The 17,456-nt window shown below is 39.5% G+C and overlaps 1 protein-coding gene across 3 annotated transcripts in view; it reads left to right on the top strand.

The window, feature by feature from the left end:
* The window catches only part of LOC107588626 (zinc finger MIZ domain-containing protein 1-like), a 136,852-nt gene that overhangs the window by 31,861 nt on the left and 87,535 nt on the right, over positions 1-17,456 (top strand). For all 3 annotated transcript variants that reach the window (XM_016276790.1, XM_016276786.1, XM_016276789.1), the window contains exon 2: positions 4,676-4,800. The gene's annotated coding sequence lies outside the window, so the exon portion shown is untranslated. The remainder of the gene's footprint in view (positions 1-4,675; positions 4,801-17,456) is intronic.

The following is a 17,456-nucleotide window of genomic DNA, read 5'->3' as shown; positions in this document are numbered from 1 at the left end:
AGGTGGACCGCTGGACTTGTTTGTTTTCGGGGGGGGTGGGGTGGGGGGGGGGGGGAGTATTCCTTAGCTAATTTCCCTCTGATAAGTATCTGACAACCCATAGTGTGGCACATTATCTCCGGCTGAGGAAAACGGTTCCTTCAGAGTGAGAATTGATTTTGCTGAATGCCTGTGCGACGCGGCACTTCAAAACGCTCATTTTTTGCTTTCTCTATTTGCATGTAAATGATCAATTATTGCTTTTGGCAGGGTTCTGCCACCCGACTCTTGTCTGTAGTGTGGAACTGTACTGTTTCACCTTAACAAATGATGTTTGCACTCCCACCCCCTACTTCCATTCGCAATTATCAACTGTTTGCACTGCTGGCTGCATTGATTTTTCTTTCTTTCTGCATGTCATGACTCAACATTTAGTAGTCTGTTTAAATTGAATTGAGGGTGTGTTATGTGAAAATAACTGGTTCTTTTAGAATTATGCCCGAATTTTTGGATGCAGAGAATTACATGCATGCAGGAGCGTGTCGTCTACTGTAGTTCACAGCATTTAGAGGTTGGAGAAAGGTCATGGTTTTGAAGGGTTGAAGCAAATCAGTGGAATTGTGCAAGGTTGAAGAGTACATGGATGTTTGAATAAAGTCTAGGGATATCATGTGTAAATGAAAAAATATTATGCTACTGTTGTTTCTTTCAATGCAAGGAAATCCCTTTGGCAAATACTGGGCTATATAAAAGATAATTATATGGTTAATTTCATTCTATTTTATGCGTTTAGTATGGTTTTTTCCCAATTGTTGTCCATGAATTTGTCAGAACAGGCCTGAAAGCAGTTGAAAGGCACTTTTCCAATGCTTGTGAGTGGAAAATGACTTGTATATAGCACTTCTTAAAGAGTGATCGCAGAGGATCGACACATTTTAAAAGCAAATGCAGATGTTTTCTCCGTATCAGTAACTGTATTGACACTTCCAATAATCTCTCATTTTGAAACATGCTATTACTCAAGCATGTTTTTGAGGGCTTTTTGAAACCTCATTGAGAAACAGTTGATACTCAATATCAGTTTGATTTGCCTTAGCTCCCTTCTTTCTTCCTAGATCTGCACATGAAACTTGATTGCAGATATGCACCAAATTTTCCACTACATTTATTTTCTCATGAATGTTTGCATATTTCAGTGATTGCCTTCTAGTGGGTTCAAATATGCAGAAATGGCAATCTTCCTCCCCTGGAATGAAGCATGTATTAATTTCACAGCCTCTAATTGTGTTTCTGTAAAATGGTCAATTGTTCCACTTGCACAAAGAATAAAGTAGTTGCTAAAGTAGAATCCTTGCACTGATTATTTATATTGGTTTATGATTTAAGTTCACCTACCCATCCAAAGTTGTTGGCATGTTGTCCGGGTGTTGTAGATGTTTGCCATGTTGTTGCTTTGTGATTGCTATTGTGTTCAGAGTGTGTTTTCTATGTTGCTATGTGGTTTTTAGGGTGTTTTGGTAGTTTAGTAGGTCATTGCTAGTTGGCCAAAGTCAAAGAACCCATTCACAAGTGATATTCTGGTCCCTAATTATGACTCAAAACTGCTTATTCAATGTAAGTTTTGGATTTTTAAGAAGTCAACCCTCTACACACACATTGGCAATCAAATTGCCATTGGCCAGTAAATAAATATTTCTAAATATATTAGAGCCAGACCGATATATTGTTTTGCCGATATTATCGGCCGATATGAGCCTGTCGCCGGTATATCGTATCGGCGAATATGCCGCCGATATGCCACCGATATGAATTTTTTTTTTTACAGAACATATAATGCAGATAAAATGCTTGAAATGGTGTAATTACTTAGTTTGACCAGAAGAGCGTGCTCCATTGTTTGCTACTGGCGACCTGGATGAAACGCTTTAAAGATTAAGTCAATGGAAAACCATTGAAACTTTGAACGGTCATATCTCCGTAACGGCGCGGTGAATCCGCACCAAATTCGGGGGATCCCTTCAGCTCGAGGAACCCTCTCGAACGCGAATCGAGTGTACGTCTCGATTGAGACCACCGCCGCGTTGATGGCATTCGAGGTTCGGGAGTTACGGGTGGTTAAATTCGCGGTCCGGCGCCGACCGATCTAGCGATCCCTGGGGGGCTACCGACGCGCGGAGGGTGGCGTTCGAGAGGGCTTCTCGAGCTGAAGGAATTCCCCGAATTTGGTGGAGATCCGCCCGCGCGTTCGCAAGATAGTGACACCAGTCAACACTTTCACTTCAGTAAGGAGGTCTCCAAATAAGAATTATGGTGTTTTTTAAGAATTAAAAATAATCTGATTTTGGAGTTTGATTGCAACCATGCTTGGGACGGCCCACATAAACGAGCAAACATGCTTTACATGTCTTGAAATAATAATTTCTAAACATTAAACATTGAAATAACAGATTGGAGATTAAAATAATAGCAGATTTGTCTCATTTTAAATGAATAATAAAAACTGAGATAAAAAATTTACTTAAGCCAGAATTTAAATGTTACTATGGTAAAATAAATATTCAAACCACGTGTCTTACAACTAACACCTCGTTACTTTGTGCATCGCACTCATCGCAAGTTTATTGTTAAATTGTTAAATGCCCTTACATATCTCCTGTCACCATTATAAGTGTTTGATCACCACATTTGAGTGATCATTGCAAAAAATGTGTTTATGTATATATATTCTGTTTATGTTTATACTGTATTCTATATATAGTACCAGTCAAATGTTTGGACACACGAATGGGAAAGTACTGGTACTGTACTATAATATAATATACACAAAGAATAGTATCTGCCTTTTTTTACTCCCTGGTATCGGTATCGGCCCCAAAAAACCTATATCGGTCTTAAATTTTTTTTTTAAGATTGTCATGTTTTAGTTCTAAAGTTCAATCATGTATGAATGAAAATGTATGAATGCATATGTCATATTAAACAGAACTTTTACTTGGAACTATTACTTGAGATATTGTCATTCAGTATTTCTGTAAAAAACAAAAAAACAAACAAAACAATAATACTACTGTGAATTCTGCAACTAATAATATTATAAAATTGACTAAGGTCTGATGGGCTCCTGGGTTAATGAATATTAATCATGCTGTCTGTGTTCGCTCAAACAGATTTAACAAAGCAACAGAAAATTTCTGAAAAAACTAGGGATGCACCGATATGAAAATTTTGGCCGATACCGATAACCGATTATTCTTTATTTTTGAAAGCCGATAACCGATATGTTGGCCGATAAATCTATATCCAACGGCAAAATTTTCTTATCAGGCCGATACCGATAACAGAAAAAATGAGCCGATATGGGCCGATACCGATATGGTGGCCGATATATCGTGCATCCCTAGAAAAAACAACAAGAAAGAACCATTTACCTATACTAAGTCAGTTTATGATGCTTCAGAATATGTTGCACATCCATAGGAATAGTGAAACTCTCACATGCATAGAGTGTTCAAGTGTAGGTGAGTGAAAATATATCTGTGCAAAACATATTCTTAGCATCTAACTCACTCAGTTGATTAGCCAATTGCTATCAATAGAAATTTAGTCGCCTGTCACAAAATTTAGTCGCATTGGTGAGTAATTTACTCGCAAGGTAGAAATGTCCAAATGATATGCATGTCAGTGAGGATGTGGATCCCTCTTGGTTTAGATGAGGTCCAAAAAACTGCTTTGAAACAGCTGCTTGGATAAGTTAGAAACTTGGCTCTTCTTCTTATGTCTTACTTTTGCAATTTGACCAGCACAACAGAGACTCAGTGTTCCAGTGTTTGCTCCATCGCAGGCATTGCTGCACATCGTCATCCACTGATCCTGTTCTTGTCAGCTTAGAACATATGTGTATCATGCTCATAGAGATGTGATGGTCGGCCATCCAATCCAGTTAGCAGCTATTCGAGCCGGGTACGATGAGAGGGCCCTGTCATTCTCACTTGCACATTCATGCCGCACATTACTGGCTGACCTTCCCGTTGCTGTCACTCAGAAAGCGGCCCCGGTACTCCTGTCACAGGGTGGTCGTTCATGCCAAGAAACCAAAGATTCTCCACCCCTATCACTTATACAGGGTTAATAGGCACTTAATTGGCTTACCTGGCAATGTGCGATCGGTTGCGAGGTCAGTAAATTAGATTTGCTGCTGAGACATACCGCTCTACATGTTTATGATGCTTTTGCAATTTCACAAAGCATCTCTGTCCATTTTACCCTCTGTTTTACGTTGTCCTTACCTCCCAGCGAACTGTGAAGGAGCTCACCCAGCCGTTCAGGAAACGTATCGTATTAAAGTGTGGTAACTGCTATATGTAATGAATTTTGGATTAGGAGCAACAAAGCAGCTCTATGATAACCTTTCGGAAGGACGCAGTTTGTGAGCAGAGGGAAGCGGGTTATAGCAGGAGTCTCTACTCCCAGACACCCCAGGGTGGCTGCATTTGATGTCGCTCTCGCTGAAAACTCCCCAGCGCAACACAAACAAAACATGCCATACCAGACCTGTGCGGGATACATCAGTAGAGCGGAAAATGTCAGATCGTCAGGGGTGTGCGTGTGAAGTGAATTACTCTGGTTTGGAGAGCGGTCCTGGGAGGATACTCTAATTTCAAGCTGAAGGTGTAACGTGTCTTTTATTTTTTCGCAGGTGCGGTGGACCCTAGTGTAGACGGGAGCTTGCAGAGGGACCTTCCCCACAGACTATATGAAGGGAGGGGAGGGGGAGGTGGAGGGGGGGCTGCTGACGTTACTCCCAGCTTGCAGAACACACAGGTCGGCATTCCTTTAAATTTGATGTCATTTGTCTTTAAATTTCATGGCTCAGTGTTTTTGTTTTGTTCATTATTAGTGGCTGTAAATTTAGATGTTCGTCCTTTCTGTACAGCTAATTTATTGTCTTTTAGTAACTTTTTGCATTTTGATTAAGGCAGTGTTTCCTGTGCCTTTTTGTCCAAAGTACTCACAGCTCTATTAGTTAAGGCCAAAGTATATGGCTGTGCGCGGCGACATTGTTAGTCATGGAATCCCTGATGGCGGCCCCGCTGCAATTGGATCGCTTAGCCAAGTGCTAAATACCCTCACCGTGTTTTTGCAGCGTTGAGCAATGTAACCAATCACAGATATATCTGTTGATTTCTTGAACGCAATGACCAATCAGAAACGTTTTGTCAGAATTCACTCACCTCTGAAAGCGCGGCAGTTTTTAAGTGCAGTTTTGCATGCTCGTGAATCATCTCATGACTAAGTGCAGACGCGATGTAAATAACAGATTCAATGTGCAGTTTAGAGAGCTTCATTGATTATAACCGAACTTTGTAAGATCGTGATGAACGAAGATGTGTGACACTTTTTTGTGATAAAGCGAGTGCGCTTTGCACACTTTCTATGGTATAATCCATTTAGAATTTGTATGAAACTTTAGTTTTTCGAACACATAGGCTACACCCTGCAAAGTTTTGGGAATGACTTCTGCATACGTATGCGGGATTCACTCTCGAAATAGCAGTGATTGGCAATGGACGGAACATAAAATATGTTGATTTAATTCTGGAACCGGTCCTGGCCAAACCTCCACAGACAGCGCGCGTCCCGAGCAAGATCTAATTCACGGACCAAAAGTGTGTGTAAACTTTATTCAGATCAGGACATATCAACCAGTAATTTCATTTCATTTCCAGTAATTCCAGTAAAAGTTCAGCAATGAATTGTTTGCAATTTATGACAGTATAAACCCACAACTGATCGTTTATTTTTTCCTCACGTGTCTCGCCTTTGGTAACAACGATTCAAAACGGAAACATTTCAAGTGACGGGGGAAAAAGACACTGAAAACTTCAGTGAACATCAGAAAAGCAGCGTGCACATTTCTGGTTAAAAATGAAAGGCCATCAACTGACAAATGGGAAACATCACCATTTAAGTCAGCAGGAAGAGCCAAAGCTAGTCCACAGTTTACTAAATGGTGGCAACCTCTTTAGGTTATTCTTAACAGATAACCAAAATGATACCACCATTAGGGAAAAAGAAGGAAAACAGGACTAGGATGTAAACCAGGCCGGTCTTGAATCTTCATCAAGCACAACCGGTCTTTATATGTAACTTGCAACACACTACTTTCTCTGCAGCTGCTCTGATGAATTCAGCAACTTATGTATGTCATTCTACATATCAGCATCGACTATTTAAAAGAAATTCAGTTTGACCCCCTAGTTCTAAAGCAGAAATGTTGATAAGGAGACTTTCATATGGTCACTATGAGTGTATGTAAATATGACTCCCACTGTCTCAAAACTCATGACAAATCACCAGACAGTAACAGCATTTCAAGCGGCTTAGAACAAAGTACGTAACATCTGGATAACGTTTGACTTTGCACATTGTCCTCTGTACCGGCAGCGGGTCATTCCCGTCCTCTGCCATAAGCTGCGAGATGTTTACATATCCCGTACGATTATGCCTTTTCATGGGAGCGCGGGGAGCATAGAGGAACATGTTGGGTTGATTTGGCCAAATTGGAAGCCTGTGAGTAATATACGGTGGAGCAGAGCTGGGCTGGATGGACGTCTGGTAGTGTTTATGCGCAGGGTAGCTGCATCTGCACACAGTCCCGCGGATGCCTCGTACCCTCAGGCCTCCAGCACCTGCATAATGGAACAACAGAGAAGAAAGAAAGGGGGAAAGAGATCAAATGACAAGGGCTTGGGTTTCTCACTTCAAATGTTTCTTATTTTTTGACTTGCACCAGGAAAATATTTCCATGACCTCAGAGAGTTGCGTGTCGATATGATGGAGAGGCCTTGTTGCCGTTTCGTAAACATTTGTCTTATTGCGTGTTTGGCTGTTCTCCCCAATACCACTCTTAGAAATTCGTGGAGGAAAACAAATTTCTGTGAAACGAGCGGCGGGTGCTTTACACAATGATAGCGCTTACCCCCCCCCCCCACCTTTTATGTAGGATTGACACCGAGTGGTTGAACTAGGTATTGCAGTCCAAATTCAAAATATTGGAGAGGGGTTTTTTCACCCGGCCCCTCCTCCTCAGACTTGACGCGCACGCAGGTTGCCAGATTGACAACACCAACAGGAACGAGTGCACTTGATGATGAATGAAATGAAATGCGCTGCGTAAAAATCTCTACCTCCTTTAGTGGACTTTGCTATCCTAGGTACTACCAAAAGCCCAGTTTTGCAACCTTAGGGAGCGTGATGGATTGTTGCGTGGTAATCCTCCACCCTCATTTTTCAACATTGTGACTTGCCTCTTACATTGTGTAGCTCTTCTAACATGGCTATGTAGCTGGTGATTTACTTTTTCGAGAACAATTTGCCCACATTATTTATGTATTTATATATTTTAAAATGTAATTTAAAGCTTAAGTGTGTAATTTTGTAATTTTAACGTAATATATTACTCTGTTTGAACAACCCAACCCTAAAAAACAACATTGGCCCAAATGTTCGTGTGAGTTTAGGGGCAGGGCAGTCGGTTTGACCAAACAGTGGCACAGTTTGATAGCCTGTTTGAAAACTGCCATTATTTAGTGGTGCAGAATGACACCGTCATTAGTTTTCAAGTCTAGCCACCTCTTTTTTTTTTTTTTAATCTAGATGGAAGATGTTTTGCATTCAGGTGATATTTATGTCTTCATTGTCTCCCATACCACATGATAAAGCACCACAGTAAGAAATAACTTTGACGGTGAAGTTTTCTCTGGGCATGTGTACAAGCCACATGGTGTGATTGATAAAGAAAAAGGATGTCAGCACTCTTAGGATTAGCTCACACCATAGGAATTAACATCAACATCCCAGCTCCTGTTGCACCCAGGATTCTCTTCTCTTTGATATCAAGCCTGCGCAGTTACAGGAGGAAAACACATCTGAGATGAAGAACACTCCCAATTCTATGTTTCTCTTTTCGATCAGTGGGAAGGTAGTCTTTACCTCTGTGAATTACTGTGTTCTCCGTTGATAATAGCAGAGCCTCGGCCAGTAGTAGCAGTGTACTAAAACTGTAGTTTTCCAAGCTGAAATCTACTTGTGCTTTAAGTATTTAAACTATAGTGAAGCTATAATTTGAAGTAGTTAGCTATACACTACAAGTTACTAAGAATAAGTAACCACTTTAAAGCTATTTTAAAGAGGTCATATGATGCGATTTCAATTTTTCCTTTCTCTTTGAAGTGTTACAAGCTCTTGGTGCATAAAGAAGATCTGGTAAAGTTGCAAAGACTAAAGTCTCAAATCCAAAGAGATATTCTTTATAAAAGTTAAGAGTCAACCACACCTACCTAAAACGGCTCGTTCTAACACGCACCCACATGTCTACGTCACGATGTGGGAAGATTTGCATAACGCCTCCCAAAATGTTCACACAAAGAAAGAAGGCATAACTTTTATTCTCGCTGTAGTATTGTTGCTGCCGCCATGTCATGAAGGTGCTGTGTGTTTCGTTATGAAAGTGAAACTACTTTGTTTGGCCTTCCAAAAGAGGACGATATCCGCTTCGTCATGCCTGGAGCTGATCCGTGCTGGTCGCTGAGGGAATACATCAACTTCACGCTGTGGATCGTTGGATCAGCTTTCACCGTGGACGAAGCGGAGTCTAGCCCGGGGTCGTCACATGTGGTTGCCGCAAGCCCACCGGCCGCTCCTTCGTCAAATCCGCTGGCCGCGCCATTCTCAAGCCCACCCGCCGCCGCTCACTCTAGCCCTCCGGCCTCTGCTCACTCTAGGCCACCCACCACCGCTCACTCTAGCCCTCCGGCCTCCGTTCACTCTAGACCTCCGGCCGCCGCTCACTCTAACCCGCCGTGTGTTTCGTTGTGAAAGCGAAACTACTTTGTTTGGTCTTCCAAAAGAGGACACGACTAGAAATCAGTGGTTAAGTTGTATTTACAACACTGTTCCAGAACAGTTCAACCCAAATATTAATTTGTGTGCAGCATATTTTATGGAGGACTGTTTACTGATCCTGGAAGAGTAGACTACAATGCCGGCTGTTCTGACTCACAGACTGTAAGTACGTTTTCATTTAAATGGTTTGCCACTGATGATTCAAACGCGAGTTTTGAGTAGTGCTTGTTTGTCATTTCTCCAATCACAAATGCAGACATGGTTTTATGTTTACGCGGCACGATGCAACACAACGCGTAAAAAGACAGTATAAGTCATTATAATCAGTAATTATGTCCCCACTGGATGCAACAAATGCCTCGTTTGTAATGGGTTTTCATGTTTTTGAATCGTCACTCCAGCCGGACAGGGCATCACAGTATGGTAAGGGGCGTAACATTTCCATCACACGCTTGAGGTATTTGGCCAATCACAACGCACTGGATAGCTTTTCAGACCGATGAGCTTTGTAAAAATCGATGCGTTTCAGAAAGGCATAGAGGAGAAATGTACAGTATGTGGAAAATAATGTGTTTTTTGAACTTTAAACCGCATAAACACATTTCATTACACCAAATACACAAAAAAAATTTCTTTTTAGCAACATCATATGACTGCTTTAAGGGACAATAACTTTTTAAATATATACACTACCATTCAAAAGTTTGGGGTTGGTAAGATTTTTTATATACGTTTTGAATGAACTTTATATTTACCAAGGCTTCATATATTTTAAAATATTGCTACAAGTTAAAACACCTTTTTTATTTTAATATATATTCATAAATAAAAGCATAGGCCTTAGTCAGGTTAGATGCCATATTGAATTTAATGCGAATGAAATTAGGCTGTGAGGGATAGACTCAGTCTTTACAATGACACACACTGAATCAAGGTCATAGATCACATAATTTTTTGCCAAACTCAGTTTTATAGGGTTTTTTTGTTTTCTACTGAACTTTTTTTTCCGAAAGACGTTTCGTCAGCTGAACTATCGGTATGTCGTTAATCAACAGTACAATCCATTGAACGCCCTGTACTTGTATCCCTCACAGACTTGTTTCCCTTCCTGTCAAAAATTAAACATGACACTACCCTGACTAAGGTCTATTATTTCAGTCTTAAGTGTCACATGATCTTTTAGAAATCACTCAAGATACATTTCCTATAAATTTTTGAATCAGTTGTGTTTAATATTTTTTTGGAAATGCGATGATTTTTTTGGGACTCTTTAACGATTAGAAAGTTCATAATAACAGCATTTATGTGAGGAATAATTTTTTGTAACATTATAAATGTCTTTACTATTATTTTTGCTGAATGAAAGTATTAAAAAAGACCCTGATCTTACTGACCCCAAACGTCTGAACAGTAGTGTAACTGTGATTTATATTCATTCATGTTTGCCTTTTTGTTTTTGTGCAAGTATTTATCTAGCACAAAAACATCAATGATCTTAATTAGTCACAGCAATTAACTTAAATTTACACAAAAAACTTCTAATAAACTAGAAAACAGCCTAATTAAGTTGAAGTTGAGAACAGCAGCATCTAAGTAAATATTTCCCAACAAAGACTATAAAAATGCTCTTCTGATAGTTATTTTCAGATAATGAATTGGTGAATCATTTAAAATAAACTGAATTTTCGTTCATCTGAATGAACCGATTCATAGAAATGAACCTGACTTCTGAACGTTTGATTTATTACCGCAGTTTGTTTGACTGTAAATTTGTGCACCTAATATGCGTCAACCAAAAACTGATTTATCACCAAAAAAAACCCCTATGAAACAAAGCTGCTACTGTAATACATCAGACTCGCTCTCAGTCAAATAATACAGCTTTGCCAAGAATTGCCTATATACTGGCACTTTGTTGTTGTTAATGGAGGTTTGCCATCAAGTTACTTTACTTTTTTTCATTGTTGGCTCAGATTAAGTTCAACACCCCTTTTGAATGGAAGGTGTTGAAACAAGCTGAAATATCCCTTTTATCCATGCCAAAAGTGCATTCATGAAGAGCACTGACTGTTCAATGCGGGACAGATGTGGTGATTCCTCTGGAAATATGTTTTTTGTGTGGAAGGGAAATTAAAGCTTAGGCTGGGATGTTCTTCATCTCCCTTCTGGAGGTGAAGAGGCTGAGGACTGTGCATCTGTGTTGCGTTTATGCCAATGACTGCTAGCATCCTGATAGGGGTCAGAGTTTGACACTATGCCAAAGCTGATAGTCAAGAACACAGCATACATTTGAGCATGCATGTAGTCTTGTAACCTATTGATTTTCGAAACTCTGCTCACTGGAAAAATTTGTCTTTTTTGGAACTTCAAAGCTGTTAGGTTTTGATTATTGTGATCTGTGTGGAAAAGAATAGCTAGAACATTATTAATTATCTCACAAAAGCTTGACTTTACTTTAAAAACCATTTGAAATTGTTACGCATATGTTGCCATGGCAGTCAAGATATCCATGTCAGTTACTCGCCAATAAACTAACATCTGAATCATTAAATGCACAGACGTGTTTGCTACTCTTGACAGGAAGCTATATGATTACAAAAGATGTTTTCTGTTAGCCTGCCAGGCCATGCAGCCATGATGAATGAGTGTAATATACAGTGCATTAAGAGTGGACACATGCATTAATGGCTCTCAATAATTTGAGCAATACATTTCAAATGCTACTTTCACGCAGAGGCTGATTGTTTCTGAATGATTTAATCTTGTTGAGTTGTGTTTCCCCTCCAATTCGTGTCAGTAAACAGGAAAACAATGTGCTCATTTGAATAATATCACAAATTGTGTAGTTCCTGGCAGTTCCGGCCTGTGCCGTGTGAAGAGTGCTAGCCCTCAGGGTCTGAGTGAACAAAAACAAATCGCTGCATTGCTTACACAATTACAAACCTGCATACTATTCATCTGCACAGGATATGCGAATTACTTATCTGAATGCGTCTCCAGATATTATCACTAGCACACAGTGTTGCACAGATTGAGATGTATGAGAATATAGTCTCTCATGGTGTGCATATGCATAAGAGAAATCTGGAACATCTTTTTAATATAGAGACTGTCAAAGATCAGTTTTATATTTTATATTGTCAAATTATAATAAGACAGTATAAAATCTAGGAAGATCCAAAATTAACCCATTTCCTTTTTTTCTTTTTCCCCCCTTCTTTTTACTGAGCCAGTTAGAAAGATTCAGAATGGTGGTTTGAATCATGCTCATTTATCCAGTGAGTCACTCCAAGCTGTTACTGACTCACTCACTGAATCATTTTTCAGTTCTTTTGGATTAAAAATTAAATAAGCACCATTATAGTGGTGTTACTTTTATGCTTGTCGTTTTGTTTTGTTTTGGTTTGGTTTTAGAAATATTCTACCAAATCTACAATGTGAATTGATCCTTCAGCTTGTTTTCCCTCAGACATCTAAAAAAAGTCACTTGGATCCAAAATATTTCATACTTGGAGCCAGTAGCTTCCTAGTAGTTGTTCTGGTCTGAATCCCTGGAAGCGCTTGAGAACTATTGGGGTGGAGGCTGTACTCAAACAAAGCCTTGAATTATCAGAAAATACTGTCTCATCCAGCTGCACTGATTATAAGAATTTCTCTCATTTATTTGCTGATTTAGGACGTTCACGTTATTGGTGTTGCTCGCTGGCAGAACTATCTGGAGTTGATTTACGGATGCAGTCTGTTGGATAGAAAATCTGAGCCTATTGTGATTCTGCCCAGACCAACATTAAAATGTGTATTTATTGCACTTCCAGTTTTTATGTGTGATCCGTAGCAGGCGGTGTGCACCAGATTGGATGCTCTCATTTGACAAACCTACATTTTGCTTGTATCTGACAGCAGTCATCCCGACGCATTACATCCAGCGTAATCATACTACTCCTCCAATCATATATTTTCATTCACTTCTTCCAACTCTGAGCTCTTTATAGACCCCATAAAGAAAGACAGATGTTCCAAGTTTCTTGGTTTCCCCCACCCCGGACTCCCCAGGTTGAGTCCCGTTTCCACCTTCGGTTCAAGGCCCCCAGAAGGACCCACAGATGTGAGGCGGCGTTCACTCTCTCAGAACTGCAGTAACAAAGCAATTAATTTCTGAGATGATAGGGAAATTTTATAGTGTCAGTAAGGATGTCTCTGAATGTCTACAAGGAAAGAGGAATGTGGTATGCATTTTAAAGCAGCAGGGCATTCAAGAGCTGAATGAAAATTATTCCATCTCCAGCGGGGCCTCCTGTAGCCCCACACCTTCAGAGGAGGAGAGCTTGAAAGACATCCAGACTGAGTTTAAGGCCTTTGCGCTTGTGTTAATGAAGCACAGAGAGGGAGGGAGAAGGGGCCTCTGATATGTGTTTAATTAGCAGAGGGTCTAGCTAACTGACTATTAAACTTCTGATTACAGTGTGGAATTTCACTTAAATTAAGGAGTTCAAGAACTCTTTGAATGGAAGTGATGGCAGGAATAGGACAGCGGTTCAAGTAGGTAGCTCCTCTTGGCTCTCATTTTAGAATTGTATATTATTATAATATATAATAATAATTTTTAAACATTTGTTTTTCATTGTTTTATAATGTTATATTTTATGTTTATGTTGTATGCTGTATAATTTTTTTTTTATTATATATTTTTAGTAGTAACCATAATAATAATATAATTTAATTTATTTATTCATTCATTCATATTTGGCACCAAGATCTTTCTACTTCATGACATCTCCAATTTGAAAAAATGTATAACAATATTTAATTAATAAAATATTTATACTTAAGAGTAGTGTTTTATGTTGTGTTTATGTAGGACAGTTGTTTAAGTAGGTAGCTCCTCTTGGCTCTCATTTTAGATGGTGTAACAAGACTTGAATACATTTTTGTAAGATTAATATGACTGCTTAGAGTTTTGAAGCCAAGTCGTAATGCTTAGCATTACGACACATTCAGCTATAAAGGTTAAGTGTCACAAGCTATCCGCTGACGTTCTCAGATATTTCACACATGCACGAGCACAGTTTCAACTGTTTTGAGAGGCAAATAGCTGCATGAGCTGCAGCAGATTGTTGTACCGTCCAGACCCAGATACCAGAGAGTGAGTTATTCCCTGCACCGTGACCTGATTAATTGAGAATGTCTGAGATTGTCTGTGGGTTGTGTTCAGGCTCCAGTCACCGCTCCAACCTCATCCATCTCAAATGCTTGTCTAAAGGTTGGCCTCCGAACGCTGACCCCTTGCCTCAGCTGCAGACAAAAAGTCAGTGTGCTTAAGTTGATTGAATGAGAGAGAGCAAGAGAGTGAGTGCGGGATCAAGAGAGAAAGATAGCGCTAGAGCCAGCAAGAGACAAAAAGAGGCAACATTTAGACAGCTGCACGCGTAGCACCATGTATCCATGTCTGTCAAACGAAGATATTTTAGTCTCCTTAGTGCGGCCCACAGGCTCCCAAGCAGGCCATCTCGATGTCATCACCGTCACCCTGCTGTCATTGGCTAAAAAGGCCCGGCTGCGTGCGTGCCTGAAGTACAGCGTGTGCTGGAGTTAAGGGCTCTGCTAGCCAGGGCCTAATTGGAGTGCGTCAGTCAGGCAGCTTGACTCATCGAAAATTACTGGGAGCAGTGTGCTTAATAAGAAAGCAGAAAGGAATGACAATAAGGTCATGATACCACCACATTCCATGGCAACGATCACATTCCTCATGCTGACAGTGTATGCAACGACAGACGGTCACATGGCACTGAGAATGAGCCCTGTCATATACATACAGTCAGGCTCCAAAAATAACACTCGTGCCAAATGCAAGTAAAAATTGGCTTTGGTGAGTACAAAAAGTCACTCACCAGTTGGACAGGTGCTTTATTATGAGCTGCAACATAATATGTGGTTCAAATTGAATTGAAAGAAGAGTCTGACCCTAGCTGATTTAAGTGACGTGAGCAAACTGAATCAGCCATCAACTACAGAAAACATCTGTTCTGACTCGGAGGTCTTCAACCTCAAGGGCTTTTCACACTGAACGTGAAAATTTGTGTGTGTATATTAGTTACTTTTATAATTATTTTTTTGTTTTTTATATACATGTGTGTATTAGGCCTATTGTGTTTATTTATATATATATATATATATATATATACACACACACTGTATTTTTGTTTTTTATATACATGTGTGTATTAGGCCTATTGTGTTTATTTATATATATATATATATATATATATACACACACACTGTATTTTTGTTTTTTATATACATGTGTGTATTAGGCCTATTGTGTTTATTTATATATATATATATACACACACACACTGTATATATATATATATATTTTATTATATATATTAATTTCTCGCAGTTTTTTTTTTTTTTTTTTTACCTTGGAATTATTTACCATGAAAATATTTTACTTTGTTAAATTTATATTTATATAAAAATCTCGTTTGTAGTCCCTCTGACATCCAAAATGTGCCAAAGTATCAGTGACATCTGAACTGTGGGAGCTGAATTCAAATCAAAGCAAAATGCTGAGAGATTTCTTGTGTCAGACTGCCAGTGCCTCTTGCATGCCGAAGGTTAGATTGATGGCCTGAACCTGCTGTTGACTTATATTTGATGGAGCTCCCAGCATGCATTTCTCAAAGCCTTTCATTGATGTTTGGTTCTACAGATTTCTTGATTTCATGTAAATGTGAGTGTGAATACGCAAACCAGAATCCAATCTCACATTACATGTGATGTCATTTGGAAGGCACATACATGACACATTTTTTTGTATTGTCAGAAATTGAAGCATTGCGTTCGGTGCTTCCTATAGATTTCCTCGTAACCTCATGGCACTCATGCTTTTGCGGTGAAACGTGAGGTGGGTGTTTATGTTCTTTAGGTTAACATGGTTATCTGTGGAGGAAACCTGGCCTGCTGGCTCTGTTCTGATGAGCTGACTTCATTCCGCAGCTGCAGAAATATTCTCTCTCACTGAGCTGCAGGGACATGCCAGTATTTTCATTCCTAACTTCAGGCATTTCCGAGCTCTAACAAAGGGAGAGTGAGGTGATGAAACTAGGGTGGAAGCTGTTTTCCAAAAGCACCAAATTATTTTTCTGTGTGAGCAGTGGATGCCTATTTCCACAGAAGCTTTATTAAGGTTTGTTCAGAAACATTTCATGCAGTTTCTTCACAGTAAACATTGTTTCTGTAGATGCTTTTTCTTATAGATTTATTCAAATTTTATCTTCCTGACACAAATATTCCACCAAGTAGAGAAGACTGGGACATCTTGTCACACAGGAAAGGTTAAATATTGTGTAAAAGTTAAGTAAAAAGTGTGACAACATTAGTCCGAATGCCACATCAGCACATCTATTCCCTCCATTTAACACTACTGTCATTTTTTTTTAACTGGTGGTATTGGAAAATTACAAGCTAGCACTCAAGTTACCATCTTGTTTTTAATCCTTTTGGAAACCGCTTCCCTCCTGTCTGATGCTGGTGGATCGGCCCAGAGTAACACTGCTTGCCTAAACCGGAATCCCACTCATTTTTGTCGAGTTAAGCTCAATCTTCTCCCATTGACCACTGGGAAGGTTCCTGCTGAGGATTGACAGGGAGAGCCTTTGACAGGCGGATACCAATAAACAGGGAATTGCCCTTCCAGAGAAAATAGCTCTGTAATTGTTGGGTACGTTCAAACTCGGCCGCAAAGAGAAGGCTGGAGTGGGCCTGTGCATTTTTCTGCCTTGCGTCAGGGTTGTGGATGTGTCAGCAAGCCCCTCGCTCTTGTGCGCATGGCTGTGGCTGTCTGCTCGACTTGGCCCGCTGGTGGAGGCCCAGCTGAATGCTTAGTGGTTGGCAGGCTTGGACGCTTGCCTGTATAACTGGAGTTTGAATGAAAGGGGCCTTGTGAACTTTTGGGCTACTATGGCATTTTCCAGCTGCCGAGCAAAGTAATTAAAAATCTTTAGCTATATTGCTGAAACGTGTAGAGTTACAGTGCTCGGTTTGCTGGAAACACATTGTGGGACTAGTTTCGATATTGATTCTGATTCCTTTCTCTTGATTTTGTTCCTGGCTCTCTCTGGTTTCATATGCACACATTTGAACTTTGCATCACTGGATCTTTAACTCAGTCAATCTGTTTACTGCCAGTGATGCTTTTTAAATGTGTTTTTTGCACTTGTTTCCCACTGTCTCAGACAAAAAGGCATTTTGATTGAGAAAAGAAAACAGGTTTTTCCTTCGATTGAAACTCATCTGCGGTATCCAGGATGTATATGGACATGGGAAACTTGGAAATATTAGGCAATTTCTTAATCAAAAATAAAGTCTTATTGAAATACTGAAACAACAATAATAATAATAAATAATAAAACATGTATTTTTATCATTATAAATGCATAGCTAAATTAGCTATATATATTTAGAACAATTTAGAAGTGTATAAAAATCCTTGTAATATTGAATACTATTACTAGTGCAACAGCTACTACTTCTAATTATTATAATTCATGCTTTTTATATGTATATACTTA

Source organism: Sinocyclocheilus grahami, unplaced genomic scaffold (assembly GCF_001515645.1).
Source record: "Sinocyclocheilus grahami isolate Dianchi unplaced genomic scaffold, SAMN03320097.WGS_v1.1 scaffold106.1, whole genome shotgun sequence".
NCBI classification, from domain to species: Eukaryota; Metazoa; Chordata; class Actinopteri; order Cypriniformes; family Cyprinidae; genus Sinocyclocheilus; species Sinocyclocheilus grahami.
This window is presented reverse-complemented; position numbering and strand designations above follow the sequence as displayed.